Source organism: Bufo bufo, chromosome 2 (assembly GCF_905171765.1).
Source record: "Bufo bufo chromosome 2, aBufBuf1.1, whole genome shotgun sequence".
In the NCBI taxonomy this organism is placed as follows: Eukaryota; Metazoa; Chordata; class Amphibia; order Anura; family Bufonidae; genus Bufo; species Bufo bufo.
In genome coordinates, this window is record NC_053390.1 from 459664228 (window position 1) to 459688750 (window position 24523).

Here is a 24523-nt window from a genome sequence, read left to right on the forward strand (position 1 = left end):
TTTGGTTGCTTTTGCAGTATGCTTTGGGCCATTGTCCATCTGCACTGTGAAGCGCCGTCCAATGAGTTCTGAAGCATTTGGCTGAATATGAGCAGATATTGCCCGAAACACTTCAGAATTCACCCTGCTGCTTTTGTCAGCAGTCACATCAATAAATACAAGAGAACCAGTTCCATTGGCAGCCATACATGCCCACGCCATGACACTACCACCACCATGCTTCTCTGATGAGGTGGTATGCTTAGGATCATGAGCAGTTTCTTTCCTTCTCCATACTCTTCTCTTCCTATCACTCCGGTACAAGTTGATATTGGCCTCATCTGTCCATAGGATGTTGTTCCAGATCTGTGAAGGCTTTTTTAGATGTTGTTTGCAAACTCTAATCTGGCCTTCCTGTTTTTGAGGCTCAACAATGGTTTACATCTTGTGGTGAACCCTCTGTATTCACTCTGGTGAAGTCTTCTCTTGATTGTTGACTTTGACACACATACACCTACCTCCTGGAGAGTGTTCTTGATCTGGCCAACTGTTGTGAACAGTGTTTTCTTCACCAGGGAAAGAATTCTTCGGTCATCCACCACAGTTGTTTTCCATGGTCTTCCAGGTCTTTTGGTGTTGCTGAGCTCACTGATGCGTTCCTTCTTTTTAAGAATGTTCCAAACAGTTGTTTTGGCCATGCCTAATGTTTTTGCTATCTCTCTGATGGGTTTGTTTTGTTTTTTCAGCCTAATGATGGCTTACTTCACTGATAGTAACAGCTCTTTGGATCTCATCTTGAGAGTTGACAGCAACAGATTCCAAATGCAAATAGCACACTTGAAATGAACTCTGAACCTTTTATCTGCTCATTGTAATTGGGATAATGAGGGAATAACACACACCTGGCCATGGAACACCTGAGAAGTCAATTGTCCCATTACTTTTGGTTCCTTAACAAGTGGGAGGCACATATGCAAACTGTTGTAATTCCTACACTGTTCACCTGATTTGGATGTAAATACCCTCAAATTAAAGCTGACAGTCAGCAGTTAAAGCACATCTTGTTCGTTTAATTTCAAATCCATTGTGGTGGTGTATAGAGCCAAAAATGTTACAATTATGTCAATGTCCCAATATTTATGGACCTGACTGTATATAGTGCATGTGCATTAATTACTGTGATGCCATACAAGGAATGGGCATCGCAATGCGCATGCGCCGGCCGACGGACTAAGAGAGCAGGCGCGGGATCTCGGCGGAATAACAAGTTAGTACAAAGGCGGTCAGAGGGAAAGGATGGGCGGGCGGAGGGTAGGAAGGGGCGGGGGGACGCAATGAAAAGGCTGAGCAAGCAGGGCACCTACGAGTGTAACGCTGCCCCTGGGCACTTGCGAGCCCTCATTTGCATAAGTTATAAAGATCGTTTTTGATGGTTCTATAAGTCCAGGATTGATGCCAGAGGTAACATTTTATGAAATGTAAGCATGCTAGGGAGCTATGGGAAGGGTTAAAAAAGTGAAATGCTGATGACAGACTCCCTTTAAGTCATTTCAAAATGCGCTCTGGCAGAGCTCATTTTGAAATGACTTAAGCCACAGATCCCTTGATAAAGGTCGACACCGACCGAATCATTGGGGTTTTACTGTTAGGCCAATTGTATTGCATTATTACTCGCTTTGGATGGAACAAAAATTATGTAAAAACCACTATGTATTAAAAACACTATCTGATGAAGAACATATGGTGTGCCGTGGATTTCTCCTAGGAATCAATTGACGCATGTCCTCTACGAGCACCCACTACTTAGGGTGTGTAGATCTCACATCTCCCCTTTTGTAATTGTAATTATGGTCCTGTTGATATCAATGGTAACTGTATACATTTGTATACACTGAGCATACCCTAGTGGTGCTGCAGGCAGGCAGTTTAATAATATATTTCGTGAAGGAAAGCAGAAGATTTATTGATGAATTCATGCCAGTTGTGTAGTATAAATACAGAATTAGCACCATACCTATTGACCACCTCTTCCACTTTTTATGACATAAAAATAGGATAAAGTTGGTGTGGTGGGGGATGACTTTTTTTGTTTTTATTAAAAATTTCTTCCATTTAATAAAAAAAAATTGTAATGGGGAATCACCCTTTGTGTTCTGTATTGCCTAGGACTATGTGACATACAGTACAGACCAAACGTTTGGACACACCTTCTCATTCAAAGAGTTTTCTTTATTTTCATGACTATGAAGGCATCAAAACTATGAATGAACACATGTGGAATTATATACATAACAAACAAGTGTGAAACAACTGAAAATATGTCATATTCTAGGTTCTTCAAAGAAGCCACCTTTTCTTTTATTACTGCTTTGCCAACTCTTGGCATTCTCTTGATGAGCTTCAAGAGGTAGTCCCCTGAAATTGTCTTCCAACAGTCTTGAAGGAGTTCCCAGAGATGCTTAGCACTTGTTGGCCCTTTTGCCTTCACTCTGCGGTCCAACTCACCCCAAACCATCTCGATTGGGTTCAGGTCCGGTGACTGTGGAGGCCAGGTCATCTGGCGCAGCACCCCATCACTCTCCTTCATGGTCAAATAGCCCTTACTTTCAAAGTTTTCCCAATTTTTCGGCTGACTGACCTTCATTTCTTAAAGTAATGATGGGCACTCGTTTTTCTTTACTTAGCTGCTTTTTTCTTGCCATAATACAAATTCTAACAGTCTATTCAGTAGGACTATCAGCTGTGTATCCACCTGACTTATCCTCAACGCAACTGATGGTCCCAACCCCATTTATAAGGCAAGAAATCCCACTTATTAAACCTGACAGGGCACACCTGTGAAGTGAAAACCATTTCAGGGGACTACCTCTTGAAGCTCATCAAGAGAATGCCAAGAGTGTGCAAAGCAGTAATCAAAGCAAAAGGTGGCTACTTTGAAGAACCTAGAATATGACATATTTTCAGTTGTTTCACACTTGTTTGTTATGTATATAATTCCACATGTGTTCATTCATAGTTTTGATGCCTTCATAGTCATGAAAATAAAGAAAACTCTTTGAATGAGAAGGTGTGTCCAAACTTTTGGTCTGTACTGTACATAATGGGAAACTGTGTGGAATTGGGGTGGGGGGTTCATACATAGTTTTGCTATGGAACCTTATGAGATCTGGTACATGTGATAGCTGTAGTATGGTCATCTAAATTTAAATGCCATTTTTTTTTTGTCTATCTGTAATTTTGGGAAACATGCCAGGATTTCTTTTCAAAGTAAACATTTGGTCTTGGAGGCTCATTCCAATGCCCTAGCTCATTCCCACCAGCTTCTAAGCCTGAAGAACACAACAACTGGAGGTGACAGGGCAAGGAGAGTTGCTGAGAAGTCAGGATCTCAACCAGCACTGCTTTGCAGCTGGCTGAATACTTGACATACAACATACAAGGTTAACCACACACACAAGTAGAATATATTATTGTCTTTCTCCATGCAGAGTCCTTTGTATCTTTGTGTCTTGCTCCCACACACTCTCCAGGCTGCCTCCTCCGCTTTAGGCTCTACAGCTCTGGATCCACACCAAGCAGTGTTTGTGTAATCTCTTCAGCAGCCTGTGCTGTTTCTGAGCACAAATGCAAAATATACCTATTCTATATGAACCACTTTCTTCAAAAATTTATATTTTTTTAATGTGCAAGGAACTTAAAATGTACAGTTGATGGTGAAAAGGAAACTATGAAGTTAATTGTGGATTCGAATCCCCTGACAGTGAAATAAAGATCCAACATTTATTTTATTCACTTATATAGCGCTACTATATTCCGCAGCGCTTTACAGACATTAGCATCAAACTGTCCCCAATGGGGCTCACAATCGAAGGTCCCTATCAGTATGTCTTTGGAGTGTGGGAGAAAACCCACGCAAACATGGGGAGAACGTACAAACTCAATGCCGAAGTCCTTGGTCGGATTCGACCCTAGGACCCCAGTGCTGCAAGGCACCAGTTCTAACCACTGAGCCACCGTGCTGCATCTTTATATTTAAACATTTCTGTCTTTAGTTTTGTAATTGGGAAAACCTCTCCTAGTCCTAGTTGCCCATAGTCTCTGCTGCTGAAGACTCCATAGCACTTCTAGCTCATTACAGTTTTTGGCTACCTAAAGTTTTATATATCTTAATGCTTTATTAATAAAATAATATGCTTAACCATATAGTTAAAGTAACCACAGTAAGCAACTGGAACTGTGGTACAGAATACAGTATGGAAAATGAGTTTACCCACTGTAATTGTATATGACAAAATGTATATTGATAGAAGCAGTTATAGAAAATGTTTCTACCCTGTATAATTGCATTATACAACCACTTACAGCTGTTGACAATTTCTGTTACTTTTTCCACTCTCCATTCTGCCACAATGGTGTGTGTGTGTAAAAAATGCCACAAATTGCACTTATAAGACAAATTCTAGTTTAACTATATAGGGGCATTTTAAACGCCGGTCCTAATAAAGCCCCATCGCTGGCGGTGGATTGCTGAAATTAGGAAGAGGCGCAGCACATGTGTAGAAAATGGTAAATCAGACGGGCCTGCCCCTTTCCTCCCCCCAGCGTCCACATTTTTTAGACCTGGCGTGAACGGGGAGAAGTCACAGCCATATTTCAACTTGATAAATGACTCCCACAGTGTGCCCCCAAAATAGTATAGGTCTATATACTGTGAAATTAGAGTGGTTTTTGTACAAAACCCACTCACTTCAGTGGCAAGTGTTATAAAATGCAGCTGTCTGAACACACCCCATGACAAGGTTTTGCTAGAGGTGGGTTTTAGGCAGAATAGGATTATTAGAGAAGGAATTATCCTGTTTGTTCATCCCTGTTTTGTCTAATATGAATGAGGTATCTAAACTGCTCAGGCTTTAATTCAAAATTAAAAATATAAAATGTTCTCATAATAGGGATACAAAAAGAATAAGGAAAATCTACTTATGGTACTTACTACACCCTATGCCCTCTACAGTCCAGGATAGTTAGTGGTATAGGGGATGTGTAGGGTTATGCAGCTCTTGCAGTGTGGTCAGTTTTGGTAAAGCACCAGAGGTGGTGGGCCAGTGGTGACATGCTTACACCCTCTTTAAGCAGGAATTCCTTTCATCTCTCTCCAATGTACAGTATAAAATTGGAACAATTACATAAGGTAATAAAAGAATATCAGAAATGTTACATATAATTCAGCATATTTTCATAATGATAGGTCGATTTTTGTAAATTTTAAGCCAATAGCAGAAACATCTGGAGATGTCTTGTTTTCATGTAGCCAGCCAAGATTGTCAATCAATCAGACCTTCACTTCCAGGATTATTATATTGCAAATAACATTCACTTTTAATGCTTTGCCATACATCTCCCACTGTGTCTTCAATATCTAAAATCAGCAAGGATCTACAGCAAAAACCTCCCTTTCAGATAATGTCTGTTTTAAAAAACACATCAAACCATAATAGGTAAACTGCCTGTAAAGTTAATCATCGACGACTAATATCTCTCTAAAGTATTTGCATACCGTTTTAACACCAGTTCAAAATTAGATTATAAGCTCTTGGGGCAGCATGTCAGTGCAAAGCATGTATATCATAATGCTGGCAATACAAAACAGAGCCCACACTGTCATTATGATTATTTGGAGATAATACAAGTGTTTCAGAAGAAGGATAACACTATTCTCAGAGGATGGCATAGAATAAGTGCTGGAGGGGTTAATCCACGTCTAGAGACTCGTTTGCAGAACGGCTCGCCCGCTTCACACCACCGGTTGCTATGGAGACCATGGCCCCGGCTGGCTTTCCCGAGCGCTCCGCTCAAGCTGGCCGCCCGTCAATCACACAGCATATACGGTAGTTTGTGGGAATTAATAAAACGCAGAGAGTAAAGGTGATTAAATAAATGAGGAAAATATTTTAAAATTAAACGTGGAGAAGGAAAAACTATGTATTGCAGAGCTCATTGCTTCTAAATCTGTTTATTTATATTTTGGAAGAAGTGTCATCTGAGATAAGGCTGCACTAACAACACTCATGGTGGGTTTTCTTCATGGGATAGCTTACAAGCAATTATAGAAAATACAAAGAACACATAGTGATAAAGATGAAGACATACTGTATATTAACTGCATCAAGTACTCCGGCAAAACAGGTGGTAGATTTACACCAGTTTCTGAACCCTTTACCTGATGGAGGCAGCTGATTGACTAGGTGCCACAGTTAAACACAACCTCAAAGTATTCTACGTTGAATATTAACATCCCTAGAGATAATTAACACAAAAACATAAGCCTCAAAAAGACCATCAATCCAACAAATGTATAGAAACACTGCTTCTTTTGCAAATTATAAGGTTTTCACCTGAAAATATCATAGTTTGGTTACAACTGAGGGAAATCTTACATAATCAACAAGAAACTTTCCAACACTAGTGATATAGAATATCTGAATGAGTCAAGAATAATGGAACTCACAAAGCTTCTTATCCATGGAGAGTCATAAAATGCTCAAAGGACCAACTCTTTATTTAGATCAGATCTAAAATAAAAAATGGTCAGGCACTCATTAAATATATATATATTATGTATATATATATACACTCACCTAAAGAATTATTAGGAAAACCATACTAATACGGTGTTGGACCCCCTTTTGCCTTCAAAACTGCCTTAATTCTACGTGTCATTGATTCAACAAGTTGCTGATAGCATTCTTTAGAAATGTTGGCCCATATTGACAGGATAGCATCTTGCAGTTGATGGAGATTTGAGAGATGCACATCGAGGGCACGAAGCTCCCGTTCCACCACATCCCAAAGATGCTCTATTGGGTTGAGATCTGGTAACTGTGGGGGCCATTTTAGTACAGTGAACTCATTGTCATGTTCAAGAAACCAATTTGAAATTATTCGAGCTTTGTGACATGGTGCATTATCCTGCTGGAAGTAGCCATCAGAGGATGGATACATGTTCTCATTCTGTTTAAGCCAAATTCGGACTCTACCATTTGAATGTCTCAACAGAAATCAAGACTCATCAGACCAGGCAACATTTTTCCACTCTTCAACAGTCCAATTTTGGTGAGCTCGTGCAAATTGTAGCCTCTTTTTCCTATTTGTGTTGTGGCTTCACAAATGCTTTGCTGCATACCTCGGTTGTAACGAGTGGTTATTTCAGTCAACGTTGCTCTTCTATCAGCTTGAATCAGTCGGCCCATTCTCCTCTGACCTCTAGCATCCACAAGGCATTTTCGCCCACAGGACTGTCGCATACTGGATGTTTTTCCCTTTTCACACCATTCTTTGTAAACCCTAGAAATGGTTGTGCATGAAAATCCCAGTAACTGAGCAGATTGTGAAATACTCAGACCGGCCCGTCTGGCACCAACAACCATGCCACGCTCAAAATTGCTTAAATCACCTTTCTTTCCCATTCTGACATTCAGTTTGGAGTTCAGGAGATTGTCTTGACCAGGACCACCCCCCTAAATGCATTGAAGCAACTGCCATGTGATTGGTTGACTAGATAATTGCATTAATGAGAAATAGAACAGGTGTTCCTAATAATTCTTTAGGTGAGTGTATATATATATATATATATATATATATAAAAAAAAACAGCCATGATTGGATGGCTCTCTTCCCTATTGGTTGCCTGTTGGCTTTCTGTGGAGGACTTCTACAGAATGCTGTAGTAAATGGTCTACAAAGTCTGATAGGCCATCACCATGATAGTCCCTAACCTTGCCTTGCCTATGATTATTGTTATGCTTTCTGCTCTGCTTCTTTGTATTTTGCTTTGTATTTTCCTTATTTCAAGGTATTGTCCCTGCCTGCCTCCTTTGGTGATTACAATAAGGGCAAAATGTTTCCATGATGTTGTAGGAAATCTGGCTAGGTACAAATTCTGTATGGTGCATTTTAAACCTTTTAAAATGAGTATGACTTGCACATATCCTTCTGGTATCAAATAGGTTAATTAAATGTGATCAATATTCCATTGCCCCCCTCTAGTCATCAGCAGAGAAGCAGGTCTGTGTCACACACACCAACATTCCCTTAGCATTCCAATGTAGCCTGCTGTGTCCGCTCTGGTAGTTAACGAGCGATTAATTGAAAGGGATTAATGGGACTAATTAGCAATTCACAACAGGAGCATGAGTAGGCAAAACACTTACATATAGGTAGAATGTACATGGAAGAAAACTATTATCTGTTTCGCAAATGGCCTAATGTGTTGGTTTTGGGGAAAACTATTTCTGATCATTTCTATACATCAGAATTCATAAAGCTATATACTGTACATAGAGAATACACAATGCATCTGATGTACGTTAAATACAATTTTTGAGTCAACACATACCTGTGTATTTTTACTTGATGAGCGAGAGCGCAAGAAAGACAGAAGGAGAAAATGACATAGCTGCTTGTAGACCTGCAAGTTCAGAGCTCAGTGTGTGTTTCCCTGGAGCTAAATACATGCTCTCCTCCTATATTACAACCTCAAGTCAATGCATCTGCGCACAGTGATATATTTTTGGGAGCTGTGATTTCTCTGAGAACTCTGCTGAGATAGCACCTCCCTTTGCTTCTTGATTGACAGGGTCAGGTACCTGCAAGGGTGCACCTAGCCTTTCTGCTGCCTAATTTCTTAACCTAACCCCTTCAGCCCATGGCCCTTCGGCTGCCATCCCTCTTGCCACAACCTGGTGCTGCCTGACGCGATCGCCTCACCTGGCCTCATTAGTGGTGCTCCCCTGGGTACCTGTATAGTCATCTCACCTGGCCCTGTCAAATAAGAAAGAGGGGCTGACAAAGGAAGCAGGAGGAGCAAAGGTGCTCAGAGCACCTTAACTGTATATGGATTAAAAGTACTTTTTCCTCTAGAATGAAGCCACAAATCGCTAAGTCAAAGGTGTCATTACATTTATCTGAGCTAGCCCTACAAGAATTTCCTGGTGACAGATTTCCATTTAGCCCCTTCCAGCCGCAGTCATTTTGCATCATGCATTTTTGTTTTTTTTACTCCCTTCCTTCCATAAATCAGAAGATTTTTTATTTTATTTTTTTGTACACGTACAACGGATGTCAAGAAGGAGTTACCTACTCTGGCTATAAATTCCTTTCTAGTGTCCAGTTGAAGGTGAACAAGGCAAAGGAATAATAAATGGCTGCATAATTACACTGCAGACAGGGTTTATTTGTAGTCTTTAAACTAGGAGCCCAGGCAAATGGAAAAATAAGAACCTCAAGGATATATACTGCACTGGGTGGATATACACTCATCAGCAAAACAAAATGCACCAAGTAGAAGCTGATAAAATTGAATGAAACTTTCTATGTATGAATGTAATGATGATATATGTAAGTGATGACAACAGAGTGAAAAGATACATTTATTGGGAAAAAATGTACAATTAAAAGGAGACTTTAGAACCTTGTTGGGCTGTCTCTAGCTTGGATACAATATGAGATATGATTGGCATGGATACATAGAGGGTTCTGTATGGTATCCTCCAGCACATTTGCCCATTTGCAAATGTGTCCGTAGATCCTGCTGATTCGTAGACTGACAAAGCTGGAGCTCCATAAATGCTGAATTGGTGATAAATCTAGTGACCGGGAAGGCCAAGGGTTTGTTACAATCTGGCAGAGACATTCCTGGAAAACCAATGCTGTGGGTATGTAATAAAGGTGTCACCTGTGCTTGGATGCTGGACAACACAACAATAGGAGCTGCTAGTGCTTGTTAGCAGATCAAACAATGTTCTCTACTGCTATGCCTGGGCCATCCAGAGCCTCTTTGCTGTGTGTGTGTGCATGCCCTAATGTAAACAGTGCTCCCAACAGTGCCTAACAGAAAAACAGCCTAGGTGGCAGACAATTTGTCGAAAGGACTATCCTACTTCTCTCAGTCCAATTATGCGCTCCCTCTCAAAGCCTGTCAAAAGGGCAAAATGTTTTCGAGTTCCCCATAGAGGCATGTCTAGCAGCCAACGATCTTTTACCAAGGGGTACAGAACTCAAAAGAAGCCTCCGAGAGCATTTTTATATGGCAGCAGCATAAGCACTTATACGTCCTCTTGCCTCAAGATCCAGTGTCTAATCAGGACACACCTTTAATCATTTACATATCTGCCTGAGGCATAAATGCATGCTTAGTTTTTCAACAATCAAACTAATCAAAATTGTATTTGGGTACAGTATTTTTTTTGTCATTGAGTGCATTACAAAATTAAAATACTCACAACGACTTCCGATTCCGGCGCGCGCATGTAAGGCAGCAGGAGGAAGGAGCTCCGCTACGCAGAGCCAAAGACCAAGCCGCCAAGCCTTACAGAGGGGAGAAATCCCCGCTTGCACTGCCTACACCTTTCCAGGAGGGGATGGAGAGGTTCTTGATCAGAGGTGGCAAGTCTACAGGAGGCCCGTTACTCTGTAGAAAGAGACAGCACCATAGCGGCAAGATGGCGGCCGTGTCTGACCGCGCCATGCGCTCCACCAGATCTTCCTCACAGCCCCCCAAACCAACTGACATGGATCCAGAGAAGGACATGGAAGACAAGGAGCCAGAGTACTGAAGGGGGGGCTTGCTATAACATGTAAGACAGTGGCGCTGGAGGTAGAAAAGCTGCTTGCCCCAGATATTAACCCCTTAGGGACGCATGACGTACCGGTACGGCATGTTTCCCGAGTCCTTAAGGACCCGTGACGTACCGGTACGTCATGGGTTTAAACCGCGATTGCAGCGCGGCAGGGGTTAATCGGAACAGGATGCCCGCTGAAATCATTCAGCGGGCATCCTGTCACAACGCCGGTGACCCCTCTGTATCGGCGATCGCCGCAAACCGCAGGTCAATTCAGACCTGCGGTTTGCAGCGCTTTCTGCAGTTTCTGATCCCCGCGGTCCCTGACTGAATGCCCAAAATGTAGATTTTTTCACACCCCCTGCACCCCTGAATGATTTTATGCTGGCGGGTGGTGCAGGGGGGGGTGTTGCAGGCAGTGTGGGCGGTGCGGCAGGCGCCCGCCTCCTCTAGAATATTCATTGGTGTCCAGTGGGTATATCAGAGTGTCAGCACATTGCTGACACTCTGGTATAAACGGCTGACATCTGTGCTGTGATGTCAGCCGTTTAACCCTTTCCATACCACGGTCCGTACGGACTGCTGTATGGAAAAGGTTAACAGTCAGGGAGCTCCCCTCCTTACCCTTCCCCGTCTGCTCAGTTGTGGCAGACGGGGAAGGTTCCCATGGCAACAGGACGCCTTCTCAGGCATCCTGCTGTCCATGGTGCTGAACAGATCTGTGCTAAAGGCATAGATCTGTTCTGACAAAGTGTAAGTAAAATACAGTACAATACACTATATAGTGTACTGTACTGTAATATACAGACATCAGACCCACTGGATCTTCAAGAACCAAGTGGATCTGGGTCAAAAAATTTTTTAAAAAATGTGAAAAAAGTAAAGATAAAAAATACACATTTATCACTGAATAAAAATGTAAAAAATAAAATACACTACACATATTAGGTATCGCCGCATCCGTAACGACCTGATCTATAAAATGGTCATGTTACTTTCCCCGCACGGTGAACGCCATAAAAATAAAAAAACAAAAACTATGAGAAAATTGAAATTTTGCCCACCTTACTTCCCAAAAAAGGTAATATAAGTGATCAAAAAAGTTGCATGTACACCAAAATAGTACCAATCAAACATTCATCTCATCCCGCAAAAATCAAAACCTACCCAAGATAATTGCCCAAAAACTGAAAAAACTATGGCTCTTAGACTATGGAAACACTAAAACATGATTTTTTTTGTTTCAAAAATGAAATCATTGTGTAAAACTTACATAAATAAAAAAATATATACATATTAGGTATCTCCGCGTCCGTATCGACTGGCTCTATAAAAATGTCACATGACCTAACCCCTCAGATGACCACCGTAAAAAAATATAAATAAAAACGGTGTAAAAAAAGCCATTTTTTGTCATCTTACGTCACATAAAGTGTAATAGCAAGCGATCAAAAAGTCATATGCACCCCTAAATAGTGCCAATCAAACCGTCATCTCATCCCACAAAAAATGAGACCCTACCTAAGATAATCGCCCAAAATCTGAAAAAACTATGGCTCTCAGACTATGGAGACACTAAAACATGATTTTTTTTTGTTTCAAAAATGAAATCATTGTGTAAAACTTACATAAATAAAAAAATTGTATACATATTAGGTATCGCGCGTCCGTGACAACCTGCTCTATAAAAATACCACATGATCTAACCTGTCAGATGAATGTTGTAAATAACAAGAAAAAAAAAACGGTGCCAGGAAAGCTATTTCTTGTTACCTTGCCTCACAAAAAGTGTAATATAGAGCAACCAAAAATCATATGTACCCTAAACTAGTACCAACAAAACTGCCACCCTATCCCGTAGTTTCTAAAATGGGGTCACTTTTTTGGAGTTTCTACTCTAGGGGTGCATCAGGGGGGCTTCAAATGGGACATGGTGTCAAAAAAAACAGTCCACCAAAATCTGTCTTCCAAAAACCGTACGGCATTCCTTTCCTTCTGCGCCCTGCCGTGTGCCCGTACAGCAGTTTACAACCACATATGGGGTGTTTCTGTAAACTACAGAATCAGGGCCATAAATAATGAGTTTTGTTTGGCTGTTAACCATTGCTTTGTAACTGGAAAAAAAATATTAAAATGGAAAATCTGCCAAAAAAGTGAAATTTTGAAATTGTATCTCTATTTTCCATTAAATCTTGTGCAACACCTAAAGGGTTAACAAATCAGTTTTGAATACCTTGAGGGGTGTAGTTTCTTAGATGGGGTCACTTTTATGGAGTTTCTACTCTAGGGGTGCATCAGGAGGGCTTCAAATGGGACATGGTGTAAAAAAAAACAGTCCAGCAGAATCTGCCTGCCAAAAACCATACGGCGCACCTTTCCCTCTACGCCCTACTGTGTGCCCGTACAGTAGTTTACGGCCACATATGGGGTGTTTCTGCAAACTACAGAATCGGGGCAATAAATATAGCATTTTGCTTGCTTTGTTACTGTAAAAAATTGATTAAAATGGAAAATTTGCCAACAAAAAAATTCGAAAATCTGAAATTTTAGCACCATTTGCCATTAACTCTTGTGGAACACCTAAAGGGTTAACAATGTTTGTGAAATCAGTTTTGAATACCTTGAGGGGTGTAGTTTCTAGAATTGGGTCATTTTTGGGTGGTTTCTATTATGTAAGCCTCACAAAGTGACTTCAGACCTGAACTGGTCCCTAAAAAGTGGGTTTTTGAAAATTTCTGAAAAATTTCAAGATTTGCTTCTAAACTTCTAAACCTTGCAACATCCCCCAAAAATAAAATATCATTCCCAAATTGATCCAAACATGAAGTAGACATATGGGGAATGTAAAGTAATAACTATTTTTGTAGGTATTACTATGTATTATAGAAGTAGAGAAATTGAAACTTGGAAATTTGCAATTTTTTAAAAATTTTGGGTAAATTTGGTATTTTTTTATAAATAAAAATGAATTTTTTTTACTTCATTTTACCAGTGTCATGAAGTACAATATGTGACGAAAAAACAATCTCAGAATGGCCTGGATAATTCAAAGCGTTTTAAAGTTATCAGCACTTAAAGTGACACTGGTCAGATTTGCAAAAAATGGCCAAGTCCTTATGGTGAAATAGGGCTGAGTCCTTAAGGGGTTAAAGAGGACCTTTCATCAGTCCAAACATTGTAAGATAATTATCAGGCTACATAGAGCGGCGCCCAGGGATCTCACTGCACTTACTATTATCCCTGGGCGCCGCTCCGTTCGCCTGCTGTGTCCTCCTGTATCTTCACTGAATTGGTTCTACTAGGTTGGGTCTGCCCTGTTTCACCCTGGGCGTTCCTTCTCCCAGGCTGTAGCGCTGTCCAATCGCAGCTCCCATTGGACAGCGCTACAGCCTGGGAGAAGGAAGGCCCAGGGTGAAACAGGGCAAACACCGCCATAGCGATGTGCACCTGCATATAGGGTTGTGCTGACTGAATCCCCCACATTTTTTCTTTGTAGTATATATTGGAGGCGTGGCGATCTCCATGCAGTCATTCACACCTGACCAGTCAGTCTGCCCTGGAGGCTGGTTTTAAAGTCAGTATAAAACTGAGTCTACTTCTACAGGGCCTACCAGTAGCCATTTGGCTCCAGGAGAAGTATATAGTGGGCTCAGCATGCATGTTGGTACTTGCATCCCTGGATCCGATGAAAGCTGTAACGGCACCGGACGGGGTTAAAAGCAGAGTGTGCCTGGCGTTCATGCTGTACCTGCGCTCCCTGGACTTTGTGTGGCTGTCATGGCCCATAAACAGGGAGGAACTAGTGTTAGGGACCACTCATAGAGGCGACCTTGACGTGGTAAGGGGCTTATTACGCTTTGGTCAAAATGTACACCAATGCCTCATTCAACATCCAGCATGGAGGCAGGGCGGAGTGCTGGTTGCAGAATGCTATTGCATTTGTGTTTTTTTCTTTGTATATGTATTTCGCCATAGCGATGTGCACCTGCATATAGGGTTGTGCTGACTGAATCCCCCACATTTTTTCTTCGCAGCTCTTTGTAGCCTGATAATCATCTTACAATGTTTATACCAATGAAAGGTCCTCTTTAAATCAATGTTTGAGGCCACAGTGGAGGCGACGTTAGAACAGTTGCAGGCTGACATTTATCAACACTCCTCTCAAATAACAGAGCTAGAGCAGCGTATGAGCCTACTAGAGGATGAGCTAGAGAAGTCGCAGACCCAGATGCGGACTATACTGCAATCTAAAAAAGCTCTGCAAGAGAAGGTAGAAGACCTTGAGAACAGGTCAAGAAGAAATAACTTGCGCATCGTAGGCCTGCCAGAATTGATCCCACCGGGACAGCTTTCCCAGATCTGCGCCATAGAGATTCACAGAGCTCTTGGCCTTCATACCTCTTATATAGTGGAAAAAGCACATCGCATTGGCCCACCAAGAGACTCACCAAGAGGCACACAAATTAATAATGTGATTTTGAGGCCTCGTCCGACCATAGTCAAATACTTAAATTACTCGGACAAAGCTGACATCTTGGGCAAGTTCAAAAAGGAGGGGAGGCCTATATAAGAAAGCGGCCATAAGCTGCTCCTGTTCGGGGAATACTCAGCTGAAGTTTCAAGAAAAAGGAGAGCTTTCACAGTGGTTTGCTCAGCTCTGGTAAAGAGGAAACAGAAATTTGCTTTACAATTCCCAGCAGTTTTGAAAGTATTTAAAGACGGATATATGCAAGACTCCTGAAGAAGCTATGTTGGCAATGGGCATCTCTAACCAGACAGAACTTTCTTCCAGTGGGTTCTTATCTTCATCACCAGCTAGAAGACATCAATCTCAGCATGATCCAATCCCATCCAAGTCATCCAGATCACCCAGAAGACGGAGGGAAGGAGATCAGGAAGACTCCTATAGAGATTGGGACTGAGTGTTCTTATTTTGCTTGAGGCTCTCTTACTTCTATTTAATTTACTTGCTGAATTGACCCTATATAACATTATGTTTGAATGTATATTCTGGGTTAGTTGAGATAATGAGATAGGGTACAGAAACCCTGATAATAACTGCAGTAGGTTAACATGAGGGGGATTGTAAAAGGAAGGGAGAAGTTCAGTGGTTATTGAGGATGTATGCAGAAATGTTGAGGATTGTTTTAGGGCCGACTATTACCACACACTAAGCTCGAAGGCGGAGCAGATATGGGAAATTGTTAACAGAATAGAAAGGAAAAGATAGGAGTAGAGACAGCGAAGTCTCTTTGAATGTGAGAAAAAAACGAAGTCTAGAAGTAAATGCTTTCGTTGGAGAGATGGAAAAGAGGTTTCCATATTTTTTTCTTCTCTTTTTGTGGTTAAGTTCTGTTTTGGGGGAAGGAATGGGCGGGGGGGGGGATACCGTGTTTACAGCACTGTGGGGGGACCCGAGGGAGGAGATTGAACAAGATGGTATCACATTATTTTAAAGGATGGTACGTATAGTCACACGGAATGTAAAAGGTCTGAGATCACCTTTTAAGACATTAATGGTACTTAGACATCTAAAAAGGCTTAAAGTTGACATAGCACTATTACAAGAGACTCACTTAGAAGAAAGTGATTTCTGGAGGATGCAGAGATTTTGGGTAGGTGAAGTTTTGGGTTCCTCGTCTGAAGGAAGGCAGGCAGGGGTGCTCCTCTTGCTACATAAAAAGTTACAATATAACATACTTACTACAGAAGATGATGGAAAAGGGCGACTAGCTAGAGTGACATTGGAAACGCCAGTGGCATTAATGGTAATATATAATGTATATACACCAAATGCACAAGCTAATAATTTCTTTCATGAACTAGAAGGACGTATTATGCAGGAGACGCAAGGCCTTGTGTTGGTAGGAGGAGACTTGAACACGGTAAATGTGGTCTCGGAGGACAGGAAGAGGACAAGAACTGATGTCAGGATGGGAGTTACGACGTCTCCCCTTCTCCCCACCCTCCTTACTGATATCTGGAGGTACTTTAACCCCATGGAAAGGGAATTTCTCAGACTCTCAACAAACTTGGTCACTGATTGATTATTTCTTAGGAACTAGTCACCTGATCTCGAGAGTACAGGGGTGGAGATAGGGGAGATAGCGATCTCGGATCATGCTCCGGTAGTCCTGCAATTACAAGAAGTCAGCCCTAAAGGCCAAGACTTTGTATGGCGTCTGTCTGGATATCTAGCCACTGATAAGGATTTTAATAACAGACTTCTGGGGTGGTGGTGGGAATATATGGAGACTAATAAGCAACATAGGGACACCCGGCTTTGTTTTGGGATGCTGCAAAGGCGGTGTTGAGGGGAAGAATCATCTCTTATACCTTGGCCCAGAAAAAAGAGGCGAGAACTAAATTTCTAGATGCCACTAGCTCCCTTAGGAGATTTTACACCGCATTTTTGCTGAATCCTATAGAACAAAACAAGGTCAAATGGGTGACAGCTAAGCACAACTTTGACCATTATTCAGAAAATCTAGAAAGGATATATGCTGATCAAACCTCAGCGTACTTCTTCAGGAATGGTAACAAGGCAGGCAAACTATTAGCCAGACTGGCAAAGGGGGGAGACCTCAACAACCAATTTCAAGACTTAAGTCAGGTGGAGGCAGAGTGACAAATGACCCTAGAGACACTTAACTAATATTCAGGGACTACTATGAAAAATTACATACTCAGGACCCCTATGACATGCAAGGTGGAAAAGCTTTTTTAGATAACATATCCTTATTGAGGGTAGGGGATGAGGATCTAGCAATTCTGAATGCCCAAATCACAATGGATTCCCGGCTGAGTTTTATAAAGCACTTAGCACAGAATTAGCCCCCAATCTGTTGTCATTATTTAATTTGATTCTGCAGGGTCAAAGTGTTATGCCATCAAGGAAAGTGGCGCACATCAAACTTATACCCAAACTGGATAAGGATCTAACGCATTCGGGGTCTTATAGACCAATCTCCTTGATAAACCAAGATCTGAAGATCCATGCTAATGGCCAATAGACTGGTGGACATCCTACCTAAATTAATTGGTCACCATCAATTAGGATTTGTAAAAGGTCGTCAGCCACTATAAACATACGTACAGCACTGGCAGTATAGGATTGGGTAACGAAACAAAAAAAAATGAGAAAGGAGGACGTCAAGATCTTTTGGTGATATATGCCGAAAAGGCTTTTGATAATGTAAATTGGGAGTGGCTGGGGTTGGTTCTGGACCGGATTGGAATTAGGAGAGGCTTTCGTGCCTGGGTACTTGTCTGCTCCGATCCAACTTCAGAAAGGGACAAGACAGGGGTGTCCGCTATTACCGCTCCTATTTGATATAGCATTGGAACCATTAACCCTACATCTATTGAGGTCTGATATTTATGAAGAAATAAAAATAGGGAAAAAAGAGGTAAAAATCACCTGCTTTGCAGACGATTTGTTAATATTTATGAATGATCCGACCAAACATTTGGTAAAGGTGCTAGAGACCCTGAATGGGGTAAATGATTTCATGGGGTATAAAATAAATGTTACCAAATGCCAATTGTTGCAGATTGGGGGAGGAACATCAGTGTTACAGGAAATAGATTCGATCTCAGTAGCGAGAAAATGTATAAAGTATCTGGGGATAAAAATTGGGAGAAACCTTGCTATGATGTATAAACTAAATTATACCCCTTTGATAAACAAAATAGTACAGGAATTGCAGAGATGGAAGGACCGCCCATTGACCCTTCTGGGCATCGCACAATTAGTGAAAATGACCAGCTTTGCTAGGTTATTATACCCAATGCAAACTATTCCTTTACTGCTGAAACATATTGATGTCTGTAAGCTACAAACAGCCTTTGTTGAATTCTTGTGGCAGAAAAAACAGCCTCGGATAGCATACAAAAAGTTAGTCTTCTAAAGTGGGAGGGAGGTCTACAACTACCTATTTCAGAGGATACAATTTGGCAGCAATATTTAGACACATTAGGGATTGGGTCTGGGGAACATCTAACTACTCAAGTAGGGATCGGGAACAGGAACTAGTGGCACCTTATGATTTGCAGGCCCTTTTGAATACCAAAAGGGCATTGCTCCCGGAAGCGGCAAAAAATATTTCATTGATTAGGGATACGTTGGCAACATGGAGGCATATCAGAAAGTTGTATAAACTTCCCATGTATATCTCGGCTTACATGCCATTGTGGACACTTCCATCCTTTCAGCAAGGCCATAATAACAAATTATTCAAAGAATGGAGGCAGAAAGGTATTAAGACTCTCAGGGACATACTGTATCACTCAGGGGCAAACCTTATTTCTTGGGAGCAATTACAGAATAGATTCCAGCTTTCTTCAAAACATTATTTGCAGTTTCTACAAATGAGGGCATTTTGTGCAGCCCAATCCAGTTCACTGGGGACAAAAAACAATCTCATTCGTTTTGAAGGCTTGATGGGCACTGAAACTAGAACTGATTCGCTTTCTTCCATTTACAGAAGACTCTGTGATGCTCAACTTGGAGGGGTGGTGCAAAATGTATTTAAAGGGTGGGAAGCCACATTAGAGGATAATACTATAACCTTTAAAATCAGAGAGGGAATGGATAAGATTTGTTCAGCTATTAACAATGAACAGTGGAGGAAAACCCAATTCAGAATAATTTATAAAGCAACATATGCCTTTGACCTGTCATATAGCAATGCTCCAGCTCACTATTTGAGAAATTGCCCAAAATGTGGGTTACGGAAAACAGACTTATTACATGGGTTGTGGGGATGCAACCTTTTGAGATCCTTTTGGGGGCAAATATGTGATTATGTTAAGACAACTTGGGAAGTTGAAGTTCGTGATGTGCCTCAACAATGTATCTTCCAGTTCATTCCCAGAGATCAAGATACAGACTCAACAAACATAGTGAGCATTAAGGGACCACATATTTTGTTATTAGCAGCCAAAAAGTGTATTTTGAGAAAGTGGTTACAACCCCAATTACCCTCTCTAGGTGAAGTGTTTGGAACAATGAAAAACCTTATGTATATGGATAGACTAGATACTAAAAGAAACAAAGAAAAAGCCACAAAGAATTTCTTTAAAAAATGGAGAAATTTTATTGAAAAGATGCTTACAGTACATGAAATCAGAGAGGTGATGAAACCAATTGTTGGAACTACTTGGTTTATGAAGGAACAAATAGCCAATAGGTTAGGTAAACTGGCAGTTTAGTCTCTGGGTCCGGTCTCCTCACAGTGCTGTGGGTTTATGTTTTTGGGGAAGTGGCGAAGGGAAGGGTTTTATATATTAAAAAAATGGATCAGGATTAGAGTTGAGCGGACACCTGGATGTTCGGGTTCGACGGGTTCGGCCGAACTTCGGAAAAAAGTTCGAATTCGGGACCCGAACTTGACCGGAACCCGAACCCCATTGAAGTCAATGGGGACCCAAACTTTTTAGCACTAAAATGGCTGTAAAAATGTAATGGAAAGGGCTAGAGGGCTGCAAATGTCGTCAAAATGTGGTTAAGAGCATGGCAAGTGCTCTGCAAACAAATGTGGATAGGGAAATGACTTAAAATAACATAAAATAGAGAAAAGCTATTGAGGCGCAAATGTTGGCCAAAAGAGTATAGCGGAAATGTGGGACAAATTATTGAAGTGCAAATGTGGTACAACTTGTTTAAGTTTAAGCATTGAATCAAAGGAGGTGGCGCGCATCAATTAAAGAAGCATTTCAGAAATTTTATTCCCTGTCACCTATGCAGAGCACGGGTTTATTCACATCTAAAATTGTATAATGTCAACCCAAAAATGTAACAGAAAAATTACTGAAATTTATTAACCTGTCTACTTGGTAGAGCAGGGGTCTATGACAGAAAACAATTGTTTATTGTCACCCGAAAATGTAAAATAAAAATTATTGAAATTTATTAAGCTGTTAACTAGGTAGAGGAGGGGTATATTACACCCAAAAATTGGTGAATTTGACCCTAAAATGTAACTGACAAATGTTTTTTTTTTTTTTTACCGGTCTAATAGGTATATCAGTGGTACATCACACCAAAAAATTGCTGAATTTCACCAGAAAATTTAACTGACATATTTCTTTTTTTTTTAGCGGTCTACTAGGTATAGCATTGGTACTTCACACCCAAAAATTTTTGAATTTCAACTGAAAATGTAACTGACTAGTGTTGAGCGCGAATATCAATTTTTTTTAGCAAATATCGTCACTTCGCTATTTCGCGAATATTTCGAATATAGTGCTATAAATTCGATATTTCGAATATTCTTTTTTTTTTTTTATTGTTATATTTTTTTCTTTCCCACTTCCCAAAAGTAGTTCTTACCTGTCCTTAGGATTCCTGGCTTCCTGGCTGCTCCAGTCAGTGCCCGTTGCCGCTTCTGACGACTTTCGTGCTCATGGAGCGTCCCCATCACCATGGGAACGTCTCCATACTAGAATGTACTGTCGGATTTGAGAATTACGTTGAAATCGCAATTCGATTATTTCAAGTTATAATAATCGAATTTCGATTTTAACTTAGCAGTGCTATATTCCATATTCGTTAATTCTAGCCTAATATGGACTATAGCAGTGCTAAGTTAAAATCGAAATTCGATTATTACAACTTGAATTAATCGAATTGCGATTTCAACTTGGACCTGGTTTACTATGGTTGGCTTGGTAGAATTAGCGAATATGACGAATGTATTCGTCATATTCCTCAAAACGAAGATAACAAAGTATTCTACATCTTTGTTTTAGCTCCATATTCGTCAACTTCGCTAATTCTAGCAATCAAATAGGAAGGTTGACTATAGAGACAGCGAAGTTTAATTCGCTATGCGATTATATTACTTTGCTTTTTTTTTTTTTATAAATAGAATCATTATAATAATCAAATATTTAACTATTAATTTTTTTTAAAAAAAAGCAAAGTAATATAATCGCATAGCGAATTAAACTTAGCTGTCTCTATAGTCAACTTTCCTATTTGATTGCTAGAATTAGCGAAGTTGATGAATATGGAGCTAAAACGAAGATGGAGAATACTTTGTTATCTTCGTTTTGAGGAATATGACGAATACATTCGTCATATTCGCTAATTCTACCAAGCCAAACATAGTAAACCAGGTCCAAGTTGAAATCGAAATTCGATTAATTCAAGTTGTAATAATCGAATTTCGATTTTAACTTAGCACTGCTATAGTCCATATTAGGCTAGAATTAACGAATATGGAATATAGCACTGCTAAGTTAAAATCGAAATTCGATTATTATAACTTGAATTAATCGAATTGCTATTTGAACTTGGACCTGGTTTACTATGGTTGGCTTGGTAGAATTAGCGAATATGACGAATGTATTCGTCATATTCCTCAAAATGAAAATAACGAAGTATTCTACATCTTCGTTATAGCTCCATATTCGTCAACTTCGCTAATTCTAGCAATCAAATAGGAAAGTTGACTATAGAGACAGCTAAGTTTAATTCGCTATGCGATTATTTTACTTTGCTTTTTTTTTATAAATAGAATCATTATAATAATTTATTATAATGATTCTATTTATAAAAAAAAAAGCAAAGTAAAATAATCGCATAGCGAATTAAACTTAGCTGTCTCTATAGTCAACCTTCCTATTTGATTGCTAGAATTAGCGAAGTTGACGAATATGGAGCTATAACGAAGATGTAGAATACTTTGTTATCTTCGTTTTGAGGAATATGACGAATACATTCGTCAAATTCGTCATCTTCGCTAATTCTAGATATCAAACCAATAGGAAAGTAGCCTTAAGTTAAAATCGCAATACGCGATTATTTAAATCGCATAATAATCGCGATAACTAGAATAATGACGAATATTCGATTTCGACGAATATGAAACGAATATTCTATCGAATATTCGCGAATTTCATCGAAATCGAATATGGCACCTGCCGCTCATCACTATAACTGACAATTAATTTTTTTTTTAACAGGCCTACTAGGTATAGTAGTGGTACATCACACCCAGAAATTGGTGAATTTCACCATAAAATGTAAATGACAATTATTATTATTTTTTAATGGCCAACTAGGTATAGCAGTGGTACTATACACCCAAAAATTGGTGAATTTCACCCGAAAATGTAAATGGCAATTTTTTACTGGGTCACATGCTACAGTGGCCAATCACAGCCATGCTATTAGTAGGCATGGCTGTGATGGCTTCTAAGGTCAGACAGTCAACTGCTTGTTTATTGGCTGCTCTGCAGCCTTTCAAAAAGTGCCAAGAAAGCGCTGAACACCGAAGCCGAACTTTTACTGAAATGTTCGTGTTCGGGGTCCAAAAATCCTAAAGTTCAGTACGAACCCGAACTTTACAGTTCGGGTTCGCTCAACCCTAATCAGGATGTGATTTATTTTATTTCAGCCAGGACAATCTAGGTGGAATACACGCCATTTTGAAAAATGTATTGATCTTGATAAGATGTATAAAAAAAATAAATGATCTGCTCTGTATATGGAAGATCTTTCTTTTTTTATGTCATCAGATGTGAACCTGTTTCTGATCCGAATAAAAGTTTATTACAAAAAAACAAAAAATACTCACAACTACATTAAGGTATTGTAAGGTCTCCATTCAGTAACTGTCTTATGGCGAGTCGGCCAGGGATCTGGTCCAAAACCTGGGTCTGTACAAAAAGGTATGATATTTTTAATTAAAACTATAAATACAGTTGTAGTTTGGTATTTTGGCTTGAAGGTCTTTATCACAATTGGAATATGGAAATGTGATATACAAAAAAGTAACTCTGCCAAAATGCAGGTTACATAGAGCAAGGCAAAAGCATCAACTAACTGCTTAGGGGCACGTCTGTCATTAGGTTTGTCAAATGCATCCAACTGCATCCAGGTTTTAATGGTCTGCTTTTCATAGCTGAACATTATATTACAGTTTACATATCAAGTTAATCCACACAAAAACTAAATTGGCAATCACATTGCATTAGTTATCTTGCACTAATCCTGTGATATCGCCTATATTATTGTATGTCCACATGGGAGATTTTCTGTCCAGATTTTCAGATGGACAATCCAGAGCAGAATAGATTAGCAGCAAGGCTAAGCTCATCAACATGCTGTTAAATTTTTTTTGCATGGGAATTTACCTGCTGTGCAAATTTTAAATGGTCACTATCCACACAACTTTGCATAAATCAATACTACATGTAAATATTGGAATTTTGGAACTACATCTTATCATAGAAAAATGCCTCCTTTTACACTTAACAGGTCTTTTTCTCAACTCTCTTAAAAATAAAGTTATCTGCTGAATCTGTCAAGACGGACTTTCAGGTCACAGAAGGAACAAACTACATCCGCCCATAGAAGTCTATGAAGACAGTGGGAAGAGGGGGGGGGGAGTGAGCTGCAGTGAAAAAGATGCACAAACAGGCTTAAGCAACTAATAGTGTGTTCTGTTTTATAGTTTCATATAGAAGCGGTTATATGTTGTTTCGATACCAAAATTTAGATTCGGTTTCGATACCATAAAAAAAATATTGCGATACTCGATACCGTTTGATACCACACGAAAAAAATAAAACACCAAAAAAGGCACGTGCATTCTGCTTTTTTTGGAACGTCTGGCCCATAATCAAACAGTCCTATCCTATTTTTGGGGGGACAAGGTGACAAAAAAAATGGCGAATCACACAGTTTTTTCATTTTTTTTTCTTTTATGGCGTTTACCACATAGGAGATATTTTTTTATATTTTAATAGTTTGGACTTTTCGGAAGTGGCGATATGTAATATTTTATTTATGTTTTGTTTATATATTTTATATGTAAAATTGGGAAAGGGGGTGATTTATACTTCATATTTTGGTGCTTTTTTACCTTTTTTTTTTTTTACAGTTTATTTAATAACTATTTCCCCCTTAGGGACTAGAA

At 39.9% G+C, this 24523-nt stretch overlaps 1 protein-coding gene across 1 annotated transcript in view; it reads right to left on the minus strand.

Moving 5' to 3' along the window:
- Positions 1 to 24523, minus strand: part of SSBP4 (single stranded DNA binding protein 4) — a 468852-nt gene that overhangs the window by 166612 nt on the left and 277717 nt on the right. The window lies entirely within an intron of this gene.